Here is a 14,155-nt window from a genome sequence, read left to right as displayed (position 1 = left end):
TGCCAACCAGAGTTCTCAGTGGACACAAGAATGGTGAAACTTTGTCCCATGTATATTGTTAGGGTGTTAGGGGGGAGTCATTCCTTAGAAAGGGCATCATACTTTGAAAGATCAGCAAAAGAGAGGAAGACCCTCAATAAGTTGAATTGACACTTCGAGTGCAGCTACTGGCTCAAGTGGATCAGAGGTGAAGAGTCTGGCACAGGATAAGGCAAGGCTCAGACCTGCTGTTCCTAGAGTTTCTATGAGTCACACCCAACAGCACCTAACAACAACACGCATTTTTAACTTGACGGTGCTTAGTTATACTTTCCAAGCATAATGCCCTTTGGGGACTAATTCACCTTGATGCCCAAAGTATGTGGGCTGAAGTTTCAAAATCCTTTCTTCTAAGGAACACTCTCATTTCACTTCTTTTAAGACAGAATTATTCGCTCTTACAGGGCATGTTGCAAGGGGGGACCAATGTCCTTGGTGCAGGACATTATGTGTGGCAGGGTGGAAGGACAGCACAGGAGAGGAAGACCCTCAATGAGATGGATCTATTCAGTGATTGGAGTAATGGGAGTATATGTGTCAGAGACAGTTGGCACAGGATAGAGCAGAAGTTAGGGCCCTTGTGCCTAGCGTTGCTATGAGTCTCAAGCGACTCAATGACACATCAGAACAACAATAACATAGGGTAGAGGGTTAGGGAGATGTCAAAAGTTTTCAGATTTGTTCTGTGGAAGAAGAAAAGATATTATCAGAGAGATATTTCCTTTTTTAAATTAACATATTTTCAGCAATGAGAAAATTGTAGAGGCAAAGGGTCTATTTAAGGAAATATTAAAGCTTAGGACTATAAACTTCTTCCAGTGAAGGATGGTGGGCATGAAAATGAAGAGGTAAAAGTGTAGCATTTTAGGAGTACAATTGATTGTTTGAAAATTTTAAAATAATAAATAAAGAAAATGAGTCCAAGGTTTAGAGTACAATTGACTGTTTGAAAATTTTAAAATAATAAATAAAGAAAATGAGTCCAAGGTTTAGAGTACAATTGACTGTTTGAAAATTTTAAAATAATAAATTAAAGAAAATGAGTCCAAGGTTTCAAACATGTAGGACTGAGATAATTATTACTAAGAATATTACTAAGAGAAGAAGAGAATATGTGGAGATAAACTGCTATAAGAAGGAAATGGGAAAGCAATCTTTAAGGTAACGTATTTGGTGACAAAGACGACCAAATTAAAAAGCCTCTTAGACATGGGAGCCATTGGGAGAGAAGTCAAGAGACTAGTGGAGTTTAGAGAGGTAACAAAATTATGAACTTAAGTAGCACTTGAGAAAATATGTTGACATGTTAACTGCTACTTAGGTGAACGTGACCTCATTTTTGGAAGCTAGGGTTTCTCTTTACAGATGTTGTTAATTAACAAAGTCATACTGGAGGAGGGTACATCTTAACCCTCATCTCTCCCAAGTGGCATATTATAAAATGAAAAGACACAGAAATAAACTTTAACGCTCAGGGAAGACAGTGTGGAGACTCAACTATAAGCCAATTAGCACCAAGAAGCTTCATTGGTTAGAACCACAGAGGGAGAGCATAGTCCTGCCAGTACCCTGAATTCAGAAACATAGCCTTTAGAGGAATAAGCAATTTCATATCACCTGACAAAAATAGAAACAAAACCTCTCTAATTGAGGTATTGTGCCATGTCAGCCCAAGCAAATGAACAAAGAAGACAGTTGGAGCTGCCAAGCAAATGCAGCACTCAGAAAACTGCTCAGGGTCCTGTAGTTATTTAGAGAGAAGAGGAAAAGGAGCAGCCTCTGAAGAGTAGAAAAGCTATAAAACAAGCAAGAGGAAATGCCAGAGCAGGAGGCCCTGGATTACACCGTTGCTGCATCATTGATATGCTTGGCAAAGACAGTGTTAGTAAAGGGAGTGCAACAGGTCTACCAGCAGACGTTAGAGATGGAAATGCGGAAGTGGATGCTGGAGAGGAAATGACACTTAGCTTCATAAAAACTTTAAACATTGCCGAAGTGGAAGAAATAGAGCAAAGATCAAACCTACTCCATTCTACCCAATCATAGTGAGGTCAACTTTTTTGTTAGCGCACATTTTAAGAATCAAATTACAAGTTGCAAAACAGAATGGGGATAAAGTTCAGTCACAGAGACTCCCAGAGAGACAGGAGCTCTTTCCCCTTCTGTTTTCATCTGCATGATTATTTTTAGACACAAGAGAGGAAGGCCCTCGATGAAATGGGTTGATTCAGTGGCTGGGTAACAGATGTAGTTGCATCAGAGACAATAAGATAGGCACAGAATAGAGCAGGGTTTAGGGCTGTTGGACATAGGGTCACTATTAATTGCAGGTGACTTGACGGCACATAGCAACAACAATGGACATATGTATTGGAATATCCTATGAAACCATTATACCAATGAAATTTTCAAGGCAATGAAATTTTAAAGTGAAATTAAAGTACTGATATCAAACTGGCTATAAAGAAGTATATAAGCAACATGTGTAATTTCTTCTATTACATTAAAAGTGATTATTGACAAATAAGTCCCGTAGTAGAGACTGTGTCATCCTTCATTCAATAAATGATTATTGAGTGTTTGCTGTTTGCCAAGCACTAATTATGGACCAGCTTAACTAAAAACAAAACTTTTTTTCCTATAAGGATTTAACCTGAAGCAGAGAGTGAGAAAAGCAAGGGATAGACAGTAAACGAATAACAAATACATCAAACAATAAAAATTTATTTTGAAGACTGACACTGAATGAAGTCATACGAGAGAAGGGGGCAATTTTTTTTTTAAATAAATCAGAGAAACTCACTTGTGACTTTTGAACAGAGATATGATGACACACAAGAAGTGGGTGGGCCATAAAAAACATTCTAGAGAGAATAGCTAGTACGAAGGCCCTAAGATGACAAGCAGAAAGACCATATAGTGAGCAGTGTGGTTACAAAGAGGTCAGGCTTGTGAATTGGAGAAGAAGAGAGACGTGAGAAGTGAGAGCTGAGAATGAATTCTGCCCATTATGTCAGAAGAATATGCAGGCCTTGAATGGATTCCAGAGGAGCTTTGAGTCTATTATTCAGTGAGCTAGAAACTGTTCCCATTAAAGTGTTTTGAGCAGAGCAATATCTTGACTTCCGGAGCATAGTCTGCAGGACTTCCGGAGCATAGTCTGCAGGACGTTGCATATCTAACCTTATCAGAGAGGCCTTACTTCTCTGGTGGTTTGAAACAACCAGGAACTCTGCAGAGGAAAGATGGGCGATCTCCTCCCATGCAATTTACAACCTCCAAATGTTGGGAGGGTGAGTTATTAGTCGGTTCTACACTGACAGAAATAAGGGATTTTTGTTGGGACTTTTTTATGTTTTAAATTATTATTTATGCCACCATTCACTTTTATACAATCACTCACATAGATTGTTTCATTCATGTACAGATCATTTTACCTAATAATTTCTGTATGTTGTGTTTTATATGCTTGTTGTTATTATGTGCCTTCAAGTTGCCTGCAACTCATAGTGACCCTGTGTATAAAAGCTCTGAGGCCTGCTCTGTCCTGAGCCATTCTCACTGGCGTGGACATGTCTACCCCTATTGCCCTACTTACTGTATCAACCCATCTCATCCAGGGTCTTCCTCATCCGTGCTGTCCCTCCACCCTTCCAAGCATGATGATCTTCTTCAAGAACTGGTCCCTCCTGGCCATGTGCCCAAAGTATGTGAATTGGAGCTTCAAAATCCTTGCCTCCAAGAAGAAACTTAATTTCATCCTCTCCAAACTAGATGTCTGTTTTCTTGGCCATCCATGGTATGTTCAAGACTCCTCCAGCACCACAATTTGAAGGCATTGTTTCTTCTTCTGTCATCCTTAAGTCATTGTCCAGCTCCCTGATGCACAGCAAGTAATTGAAAAGACTATGGCCTAGATCAGGTGCATCTTAGCCTCTAGACTGACATCTTCGCATCTCAATACTCCGGAGAGGTCCCTGACAGCAGGTTTTCCCAGTGCAAATCATCTTGTGATTTCCTGACTACTGGTACCTAGAATGTGGATTGTGGAGCTGAGCAAGCTGTAATTATTAACCACCTAAATCTTTCTCCTTCCATCATGGTGCTGCCAATTGGCCCAGTGGTGAGAATCTTTGTTCTTGATGTTGAGCTTCAATCCATATTTAAGACTACAGTTCTTGACTATCTGTCTATTACTTTTGGAGTGATGAAAAACTAGGTAATGGAGACTTGAGAAATAAGAGGTTTTGAGTGATAAAAGAGTTGCATTGGCTGCTGTGTAGAAAATACATTGTAAGTGGTAGGGAAACAAAAATGGAAGCAGAAAAACCACCTACGGGACCAGACAAGAGACGATGGTGGCCTGTACCATGATCACAGTTAGTGGTGAGAAGTAATGGAATTCAGACTATATTATAAAAGCCAAGCCAAGAGGATGAGCTCATTTTGAAAATAAAACAAAACAAACAGTGATGATAACTTCAACATTTTGGAAACCCGCTCAAATTATTGTCATCCAGTCAACTTTGGAAGACTGGAAGAACAGGGTTTGCCATGGTTTGCAAAACTCATGTAACATTTAAGATGCCTGTTTGACACGTTAACAAGGAAGTCAACTGAACAGCTCAATTCATGTTTCAAGTTCAAGAGTGAAATCTGGAATGAAGATATACAGCTAGGAGTCACTGATGGATAAATGCTATGTTTCTATTATTAAAAAAGTTGTTAAGAAAATATCAGAAATATGCATTTGTCAGATTGAAACAAAATTCATCAATCCTTTCTCCAACTTGCCAACATGAAAATATTTTCTTAGAAAGGGAGTGAAAAGAAAAAGCAAAGCAAATTTATAACAAATAAGATACACAATATTTGAAAATCTCTGTACCTGAGGATAATATTTTATGGAACTAGAATCTCTCTTTGCTGAGAATCGTTAAAGAAGGAAAAGCACATTGTGAAGTCAGCAATGTACATACATCTGTGCCAAGAACAGCTTATTACATCGTGTAATAAATTTTCTAATATTCCATTGCCAAAAAGCTGTGCTCTAGATTCTTTTTCCTAACCTTTCCTCTCCTGTCGCACTGATTGCTTAAGAGAAGCAAATTAAGGCTGAGAGAAAATATCCCCACTCAGCGCTCCAGGCACAAAATTGTCGCGACTAAGAAAATCTAGGAAGCTTAAAAAAAAAAACCCTTACCTCTTCAATAGAAGAGCAATGAAAGAGGGGGGGGGGGAAGTATTTGCACAGGAAGAAAAACAAGTAAAATTGTTAACAACTTGGGCTGCTTCTTTTTGAATTTTGCAAAAGAGAAAGTTCTATAAAGTTGTACAGCAAAAAGTTTAAAAACTATATCCCATCTTGCTATGTAAGGCTTAAAATAACTCTACTTGACCTAGTACAGAAATAAACAATAAACTTATTCCAATTTGTCTTGTGACGTGTTCTGAGGAATCAAATAGTCTGTTTTTCATAATGTTACTGTTGACATCCATGAGTTTACATGTTTAAAGTACCTTACTAGTTTAGAATTCTGACAATAGTAAAACTTGTGTTGAAAGTCATGTGAATTTCTTTAGCTGTTTTATAAATCCTGTAGTATATTTAGTGGCTCAAGGGCATCACTAAGTGTATCAGTCATCACTGTGTCAATGAAATATAGAAGCAGATGATGTATAGTTCAGAGGATGTCAGCTCAGTACAGCCTAGTGCATCTTTGTGAGATATTTATCACAACCTCAGAATAAATCCTGTCTTTGGAAAGATTTATGGAGAGAAGGATTTTGTAAAAGAGTGTAGCTTCCTACACACAACCCTTCTTTATTACTAATTCTAATCTAAATATTTCTCCTGTTGGCGGATAACAGGTGGATGGGGTTTAAGGATGCCTGCAAGAAAGCTATACAGAAAAAAAAAATAAAAGCTATCAAGAAAGCAGCAATTGGACTCCTTTCTTTCAAGGGTGTTTGGGAAACTAAAGGCAAAACCAGAAGACATGCTAGGGTTGAAATGTAATGGTCTTAGAAGAACAAGCCCTGAGAAGTCAGCATTTACAAAATGAGAACTTTCAGTCTACCTAAACATTTAGCTCTAAAGACTTAAATCTTCTCTACTTTCCCTCTGGGAGACTGAGAAGAAACTGGGAAGCAGAAAATAGCCTTTATGGTGTTTCTGTACAAATAGAATGTCAATCTCTATTACACACATGTATTTTTGATAGATGATAAATAGAAGATAGGTAGATAGACAGATAGATGATAGATAGATAGATCCATAGATAGATAGATAGATACATAGATAGACAGACAGATAGATAATCTCTGCTGGCCTACTGGCAAGAAGCTGTGCTGCAATTCTGAAGGAATACGGTTCAAGGCCACTAGTTGCTCCTCAGATGAAGAATGAGTAATCTCCTCATTTGAAAATAACTGCCTCTAAAAACCCACCAGAGGGTCTGCTGTGGGTTGGTTCCTACTCTACGGTACACAACACACTATCATCTATCTATCTATCTATCTATCTATCTATCTATCTATCTATCTATCTACTATACATATACATACGTAAAATCAGAAGAAACTAGACCCTATAGAGGAATACATCATGCTTAGAAAAGTAGAGGGCCAATGAAACAGAGGAAGGTTTCCAATGAGATGGATTGACACAGTGAAAGAAGATTAGGGACCTAAGCACCACAGAGATTGTGAGCATGACACCACCTTAGGCAGAGCATCATTCTGTTTCACTCAGGGTCAACATCAGTCACACTTAAATTGACACCCTTCAGCAAAAGCAGTGTGTGTGTGTGTGTGTGTGTGTGTGTGTGTGTGTTTCTTAGAGAGGGTGAAACCAAGTCTCTCCTTGGAGGCTAGGTTTTTGATCTGTCTCACTTACTTTGGGAACGTGGCCAGGAGAGATTAGTCCTTGGAGAAGGACATCATGCTTGGAAGGGTGGACAGACAGCGCAGGAGAAGGAGACACTGGGATGAGATGGATTGTTACAATAACTGGGCTGATGGTGGTTGGTGTGTCAGAATTAGTGAGACTGGCTCAGGACAGGGAAGGGTTCAGAGCTGTTGTACATAGATAGGGTCACAATATATCATAAGCGACTCAATGGCACATAGCAACAATAATATGCAATGACAGGTCTGGAAGCAGGAGTGGCATCTACTTCCTAAACAACATGCCTCCAGAAACTCTATGAACTTTGATAAATGTCGATAGTTGTAGAGGGGCTTCAGGCCTTCTGTTCATAGGGTCCCTATGAATTGTGCTGACTCAACAACTATAGACATAGATAAAGAGGAAGAGAGAGAGATGATAGATAGATAGATAGATAGATAGATAGATAGATAGATAGATAGATAGAGATAAAGAGAGAGATGAGAGAGAGAGAGATTGATTGATTTGTGTGTGCATGTATGAAAATACAAATGAAGTCAAGATTGGCATTGAGATAGGAGAGCAAACAGAACTCACTCATGAAATAGAGCTGCTGTAATTTAAGGACAGACTTAACCAGCCTAATGACTCTCACTATGTAGCTGATCATTTTGCCTTCTCTCTCCCTCAAGTCTGAACAGCAACTTTATCCTTTAGCTTATTTACTTAAGAGTTTTTAAAATTCCATAACCATCTTTGTTTCTGTGTTTGCTTTCTGGAATTAACAAACAAACACAGAAACAAAGATGTTTGTTTGTGATTACTTATTATTTTGCTCTGAGAAGTCTTCAGATACCAGTCGAGTCACCCATGGCAGAGAGGTTCAGTGGCGCTTCCACACTAAGGCTAGGAGGAAAGATTTGGCTATCTTCTTTTAAAAAAAAAATAGTCAATGAAAACTATGAATAGCAGTAGAGGACAGTCTGATAAAGTCCCAATAGATGAGACTCTCATATTGAAAGGTACTCTAAATATGACTGGAAAAGTGCTACCTTCTAATGTAAAAAGTAAAAGAGCTACTTTCTCTTCTTCAAAAAGAACCTCAATGACATACCATCTCACTCAAGTAGCAGTGGCAAAGTTTACCAGGGCAGCAAGCAATAAATTATGGAGAGGATGTGGAGAGATGGGAACTCACACACACTGTTGGTGGGATTGTAAAATGGTATAATCACTCTGGAGGGCAGTTTGGCATTTCCACAAAAGGTTGGACATAGAATCTTTGCATGACTCAGCTCTTCCACTAGTAGAAACACAACCCAAGGTAATTATAACTGAGATACAAATGGAGATTTGTACACCAATACTCATAGCACCATTATTCACCATTGTAAGAACACGGAAACAGCCCAAATGTACAACCACAACTGGATGAATTGATAAATTATGATACAATCATACAATGGAACACTATGCAGCACTCAGGAGCAACTATTTCAAAAAATACTACATAATTTGGGAGAGACTAGACAATAAAGTATTATGCTGAGTGATCTAACTCAGTCTCATAAGGACAACTACTGCATAAGATCATTATTGTAAAAATAGAAGGCCTGCTAATAAAACATGTATGGAGATCCAAGGGGGAAAGGGATGGCACAGAGGAATGAGGGTGAGTATGGGTGAAATCACAGGGTTGCACAAATTGGTAGGTGAAAGGAGGGGTCAAAGGAAATGGGAAAGAATTAGTGGGTTCCTGAAAAGACAGGGTAATGACGTGCATTGCCCAATGATGATTAAGTTTCTAAAACATAATGTAAGGCAATGATTGTATGGACCCCAATGTGAATGAAGAATAGTGTGAAACACAATCTATACAAATCTGATTAGTAAACCAATGCTATTGTTGACTGTCATTGGGTTGAGCACGACTCATAGTGACCCTATGAATAAAATCCTGAAGCCTTTCTATAACAACGACATTTATCAGAGTTCATAGAGTTTCCAAAGGCATGCCATTTAGGAAGTGGATGCCACTCCTGCTTCCAAACCTGTCTTAAACTGGGAGCTCCACTGAACACTGTCACCATGGGTAACCATTATGGCATTTGACACCACAATGGCACAAAGTTCAGCATCACAGCAACAACAGGTTACCTCAGTACAGCATATGGACAGAAGAATGCTGTACCACTAAGAAGAATGTTCCTCCAAAATATAATAACAATCAACTTTAAATACAAAGGCCCGCCCTGAGGTCTAATTGACTCTAAACAAGAGGCTTAAATTAAAAAAATAATAATAATAATAAAACAAACCCAAAACAAAACACCTATATGTGATTGCTGTTACGTGTCGTTGAGTTGCCTGTGATACATGGTAACCCTATGTACAGCAGCTCTGAACCCTGCCCTGTTCTGAGCCAGTCTCACTAATTCTGACACACCAACCCCCCATAGTTCCAGTTACTGTATCAATCCATCTCATCCGGGGTCTTCCTCTCCGGCACTGTTCCTCCACCCTTCTGAGCAAGGTGTCCTTCTCCAAGGACCGATCTCTCCTGGCCATGTACCCAAAGTAGTATATGAGACAGAGCTCCAAAATCCTAGCCTCCAAGGGAAGACTTGGTTTCACTTTCTCTATGACAGATCTATTTGTTTTCTTGGCAGTTCATGGTATTTCAAGAATCTTCTCCAGTACCACAACACGAAGGCATCTATTCTTCTCCTGTCATCCTTACGTAAAACTATTTATTTTTTAAAGAAAGACATTTCAAAAATCTATCTTAAAGCACAATAATATCAGGGATATCATTGTATGCCTACAAGAAAGATCAGTCAATATGTTGTTGTTGTTGTTATATGCCGTCGAGTCGCCTGTGACTCATAGCAACTTATTATTAATATTTATCATCAGCAACTAATATCAAAGATTAACGTTGGCAATCTGAAAACAACCAAACATATAAGCAAGGTGTATTGATAATTACTAGTGATTGGTATGAAAAAGCATCACAGTGTATGACAGAAAAAAAAAAAGAAACCAAACCCATGAAAAAATTAATCCTTAAATCAATAGATTCAATAATTGTTAAATTTTAGTAATCATCCTAACACAGGTCCTAAAATGAAGAAGAATAGGACAATAATCTCACGATTTTTCTCATTTAAAACAAAAACTAATCCAGTCTTAGGAAAGCGCAAAGGTTTTAAGGTAAGAATTCATAAAACTGGAATTTAGTTGCTAATTGTCAACATATATTATTTATTTAGGACACAGCAAATCTTCTTTCCTCAGAAGCAATTCGCTTCATATAAAGTTTTTAAAACTTCCGGATAAGTAAGAATTCTAGAAAAAGTTGTTCAGATGCCTTGCCTCTGGGCAATTTTGTGTGGAATTTTGTTACTTTTTCAATCTCAACATTGACTCAAGTGACCTGAAAGTTTCCAACTGTCTGCCTCAAAGAAAGATAAAATTCAAAACATTGAAAATGAATAATGTTCTTTTGCTTCAGTGATGAGCTTACGTCTATAAGTCATGTAGCCCAAACTTCAGAAACTTCTGAAATCAGGCGATTGTTACTATAAATCCACTCCTTGTGTTTGGTGAACATTTGAGGGCAGTGGATCGAAAGATTAAGGAGCTCTGGTGACACAGGAGTAGTTAGGTGCCTGGCTGTTACCAGAAGTTGTAAGTCTGACCCCCCCACTACCTGCTTAAGCCAAAGATCTAGAGATTTGTTCCCATAACGATTAAAGCCCAGATACAACCTTGACTTCTTCTCTATCACATGGGATGGGTCTGTGTAAGGAGAAGTGGAACTGAAAGCAGCTAACAATTTCAGAGATACAAAGTAAATCCAGACCACACCCTGATAGGGCCTTAATGGTAGCTGGGTAGGACTGCAAGGGAAGAATCAGGGACCGCCAACTTCTAATGAGGAGTCTTTGGCATTGTATTTACCCATTTTGTAAGAAAACGTTTGGGGTTTTTTGTTTGGTTGGTTGGGGTTTTTTAAAATATGTTTTTATTGATTTTCATATAATAATACCTTTACAGTATGTTTCATTCATATTGTGTTTTATACAATCATTCATTTACCTTGTGTTTCATACAATCACTTATATACATTCTATTTTACATTACTTTTATATCAGTTTATTTACAAAATTTGAACACATTGTAAGAAAATGTTTTTAATTACATTATAAATTTTTATTTTTTTATACATAGTCTTCCAAAATTTCAGTCCTGCACAAAAGCAACTGGTTTTATTGTCAGATATCTAACAGGAATATATTTTAGTCTATTTTTTCTAGAACATATTTACATACCTACCTGTGGTATATAGACTATTTTAAAACAATGATAATAATAATGTCTTCTTCTTAAAATACATAAGATGATTAAATTTTTTTTCAATATTATAGCTTAAAATATAATTAAATTTGACCTAACTATATTTATACATTTCATCAGGATAGAAAGAAAACTCATTCATAAACTGTGTTATTGTTGTTAAGTACCACTGAGTCATAGGCAACGCATATCAATCCTATGAATGAAAGTCCTGAACACTTGTGTAACTTTCATTGCTTCTCCAAGTTCATAGGGTTTCTGGAGGCAAGCTGTTTCGGAAGTGGATGCCACTCCTGCTTCCAAGGTTGTTTTAATCGGGAAGCTCTGCCAAATACTGTTCACCATGGATAACTGTTATCACATTTGACACATCAGTGTCACAGTGTTCAGCATCAGAGCAAACACGAGTTACTTCTGTACAGCAAGTGGACATATCAGGGCTATCCGACCTTTGGTTTACAGATGAAAAAACTGTGCTGAAATTGAAGAGAACTTAAAAAGCTTGCTGCAGAAGATGATATACTACAGCCTTCAATATGAATTATATTTCTCAACATCAAGAAGACAAAAATCCTCACCACCAAACCAATAAACAATATCAAAACAGAGAGAAAAGATGAAAATTGTTAACAATTTAATCTTGGATCTGCAAACACTCTTGGTACCAATAATTAAGAATTCAAAAGACATTGCACTGGGAAAGTCTGCTATTGGGACCTCTCCAACGTATTGAGGAGCAATAACATTACTTTGAAGACTAAGGTGTACCTGATTCAAATATAATATTTTCAATCACTTTTTCTGCATCTACTCCTATGCATCTGAGACCTGGACAGTGAACAATGATTGGAAAAAAATTGATGCCTTTGAGTTGTGGTATTGGAGAAGAGTACAGAATGTCCTGTGGACTGCCAAAACATAGCTTTATTTAGGAAAAGTGCAGCCAGAAGGCTCCTTGGAAGCAAGGATGGTTGAGCTTCATCTTGTATACTTTGGGTATCTTGCCAGGAGAGGCTGTCCTTGAAGGATGACATCATACTTGGACAAGTGAAAGGTCAGTGAAGCATAGCAGATGCATTAACACAGTGACTGTGGCAATGGTTCAAGTGTATCATAGAAGAGAGGATGTGACAGGACAGGACAGGACAGGGTTCACGTCTATTGTTCATAGAGTTGCTGTGAGTTGTATTCAATTCGATGACACCTAACAATAACATTTTAAAAATATTATATCGTACTGTTAATTGGGGTAATGAGGGCAGGTGGGTCAGTGAGATTGGCTCAGGATCGAGCAGGGCTCAGAGCTACTGTGCATTGTGTTGCTAGGAGTCAGAGTTGACATGCTGGCATACAACAACAATATGTTAAAAAAAAACCAAGCAAGGAGTTGACATTGAAAAATTTCCGGAAGTACCATATGAATTGTAAAATACTGAAATGTTTGGCCACGCCTGTAGGTTGAAGGCTGAGGGCCAGTGTGTTGTGAATCTCAGTTCCAGCTGGACCTTAGAGGGCCTCTCACATCTTGAGGAGTGACACACACGTATGCAGTTGTCCTAGTGGACAGGAAGTGATGCTACCAAATCGAAGGTGGTGACTCTAATCCATGGGCCTCAGGCCTGTTTTTAATCATTGTAGGTCAAACATTCTTCTAGGTCGTATAGCCCTGGTGTGTCCACTTGCCGTACAGAGGTAACTTGTGGTCACTATGAAGCTGAACACTGTGACACTGATGTGTCAAATGTGATAATGGTTACCCATGGTGGACAGTGTTTGGTGGAGTTCCCCGATTAAAACAAGCTTGAAAGCAGGAGTGGCATCCACTTCCAAAATAGCTTGCCTCCTAAAACTCTATGAACTTAGAGAAATGATGAAAGTGATACAAGTGTTCAGGTCTTTCATTCATAGGGTCACTATGAGTCACCTATGACTCAACAGCACTTAACAATAACAACAACAACAACCATACGAACAAGAATGAATGATGTTAAAAGAAGATGCCCAAGCTACACTGAAGGCACTGGCAAAAAAATACAGGCTCAGGAATCGATGGAATAGCAATTGACATGCTTCAGCTAAAAGATGCAGCTGTGGGTGTGCTTCCTTGTCTATGCCAGGAAATCTGGATGACAGTTACTTGGCCAAGTAACTGGAGAGATCTGTATTTGTCCTATTCTCAAAAAAGATGATCTAATAAAATCTGGAAATTATCAAACAATATCATTAATATCACAGGCAAGTAAATTATTTCTGAAGATTATCCCCAAATGACTAGAACAGTATATTGAGAAAGAACTGCCAGACGTTTAAGTGGAGTTTAAAAGAGGCTGTGGCTCCAGGGGTCTCATTGCTGGTGTCAAATTGATTCTGGCTGAAAGCAGAAAATACCATTAGAAGTTCTAGTAGTGTGTTATTGATTATGGAAAGGCATTTGACTGTGTGAATCATAACAGACTATGACTAATGTTGAGATGAATTGAAAATATCAGACACTTAATTATGCTCATATAAAGCCTATAGCTAAACCATGAGCATGGGAACGCTGCACAATTTAAAATTAACAAAGGTGTGGGTCAGGGTTATATTTTTTTCTGTGAGCCTATTCATTCTGCATGCTGAGCAAGTCATTAAAGAAGCTGGACTCCATATAGAACAATGTGGTATCGAGCCTTGAAGTGTTATGTGGTCATCTCCTTTTCTTCTGTGAAGCTCTCACCATCCAAGCATAACAGATTTGGTAAAATAATAGTTAGGTTGAGTGTACTGCTTGCCTCCACTTGGTCTTCTTTGTATGGATCCAATGAGATTTTTGTTGTTGTTTTCATTTTGGGCGGGATTTTTCTTTTTAACGGTTTTTAGCTGATATTC

The sequence above is a fragment of the Elephantulus edwardii genome, unplaced genomic scaffold (assembly GCF_000299155.1).
Source record: "Elephantulus edwardii isolate Elephantulus edwardi_28Jun2011 unplaced genomic scaffold, EleEdw1.0 scaffold00087, whole genome shotgun sequence".
NCBI classification, from domain to species: Eukaryota; Metazoa; Chordata; class Mammalia; order Macroscelidea; family Macroscelididae; genus Elephantulus; species Elephantulus edwardii.
The sequence above is the reverse complement of the archived record's forward strand: the minus strand, read 5'-3'. Positions refer to the sequence as shown.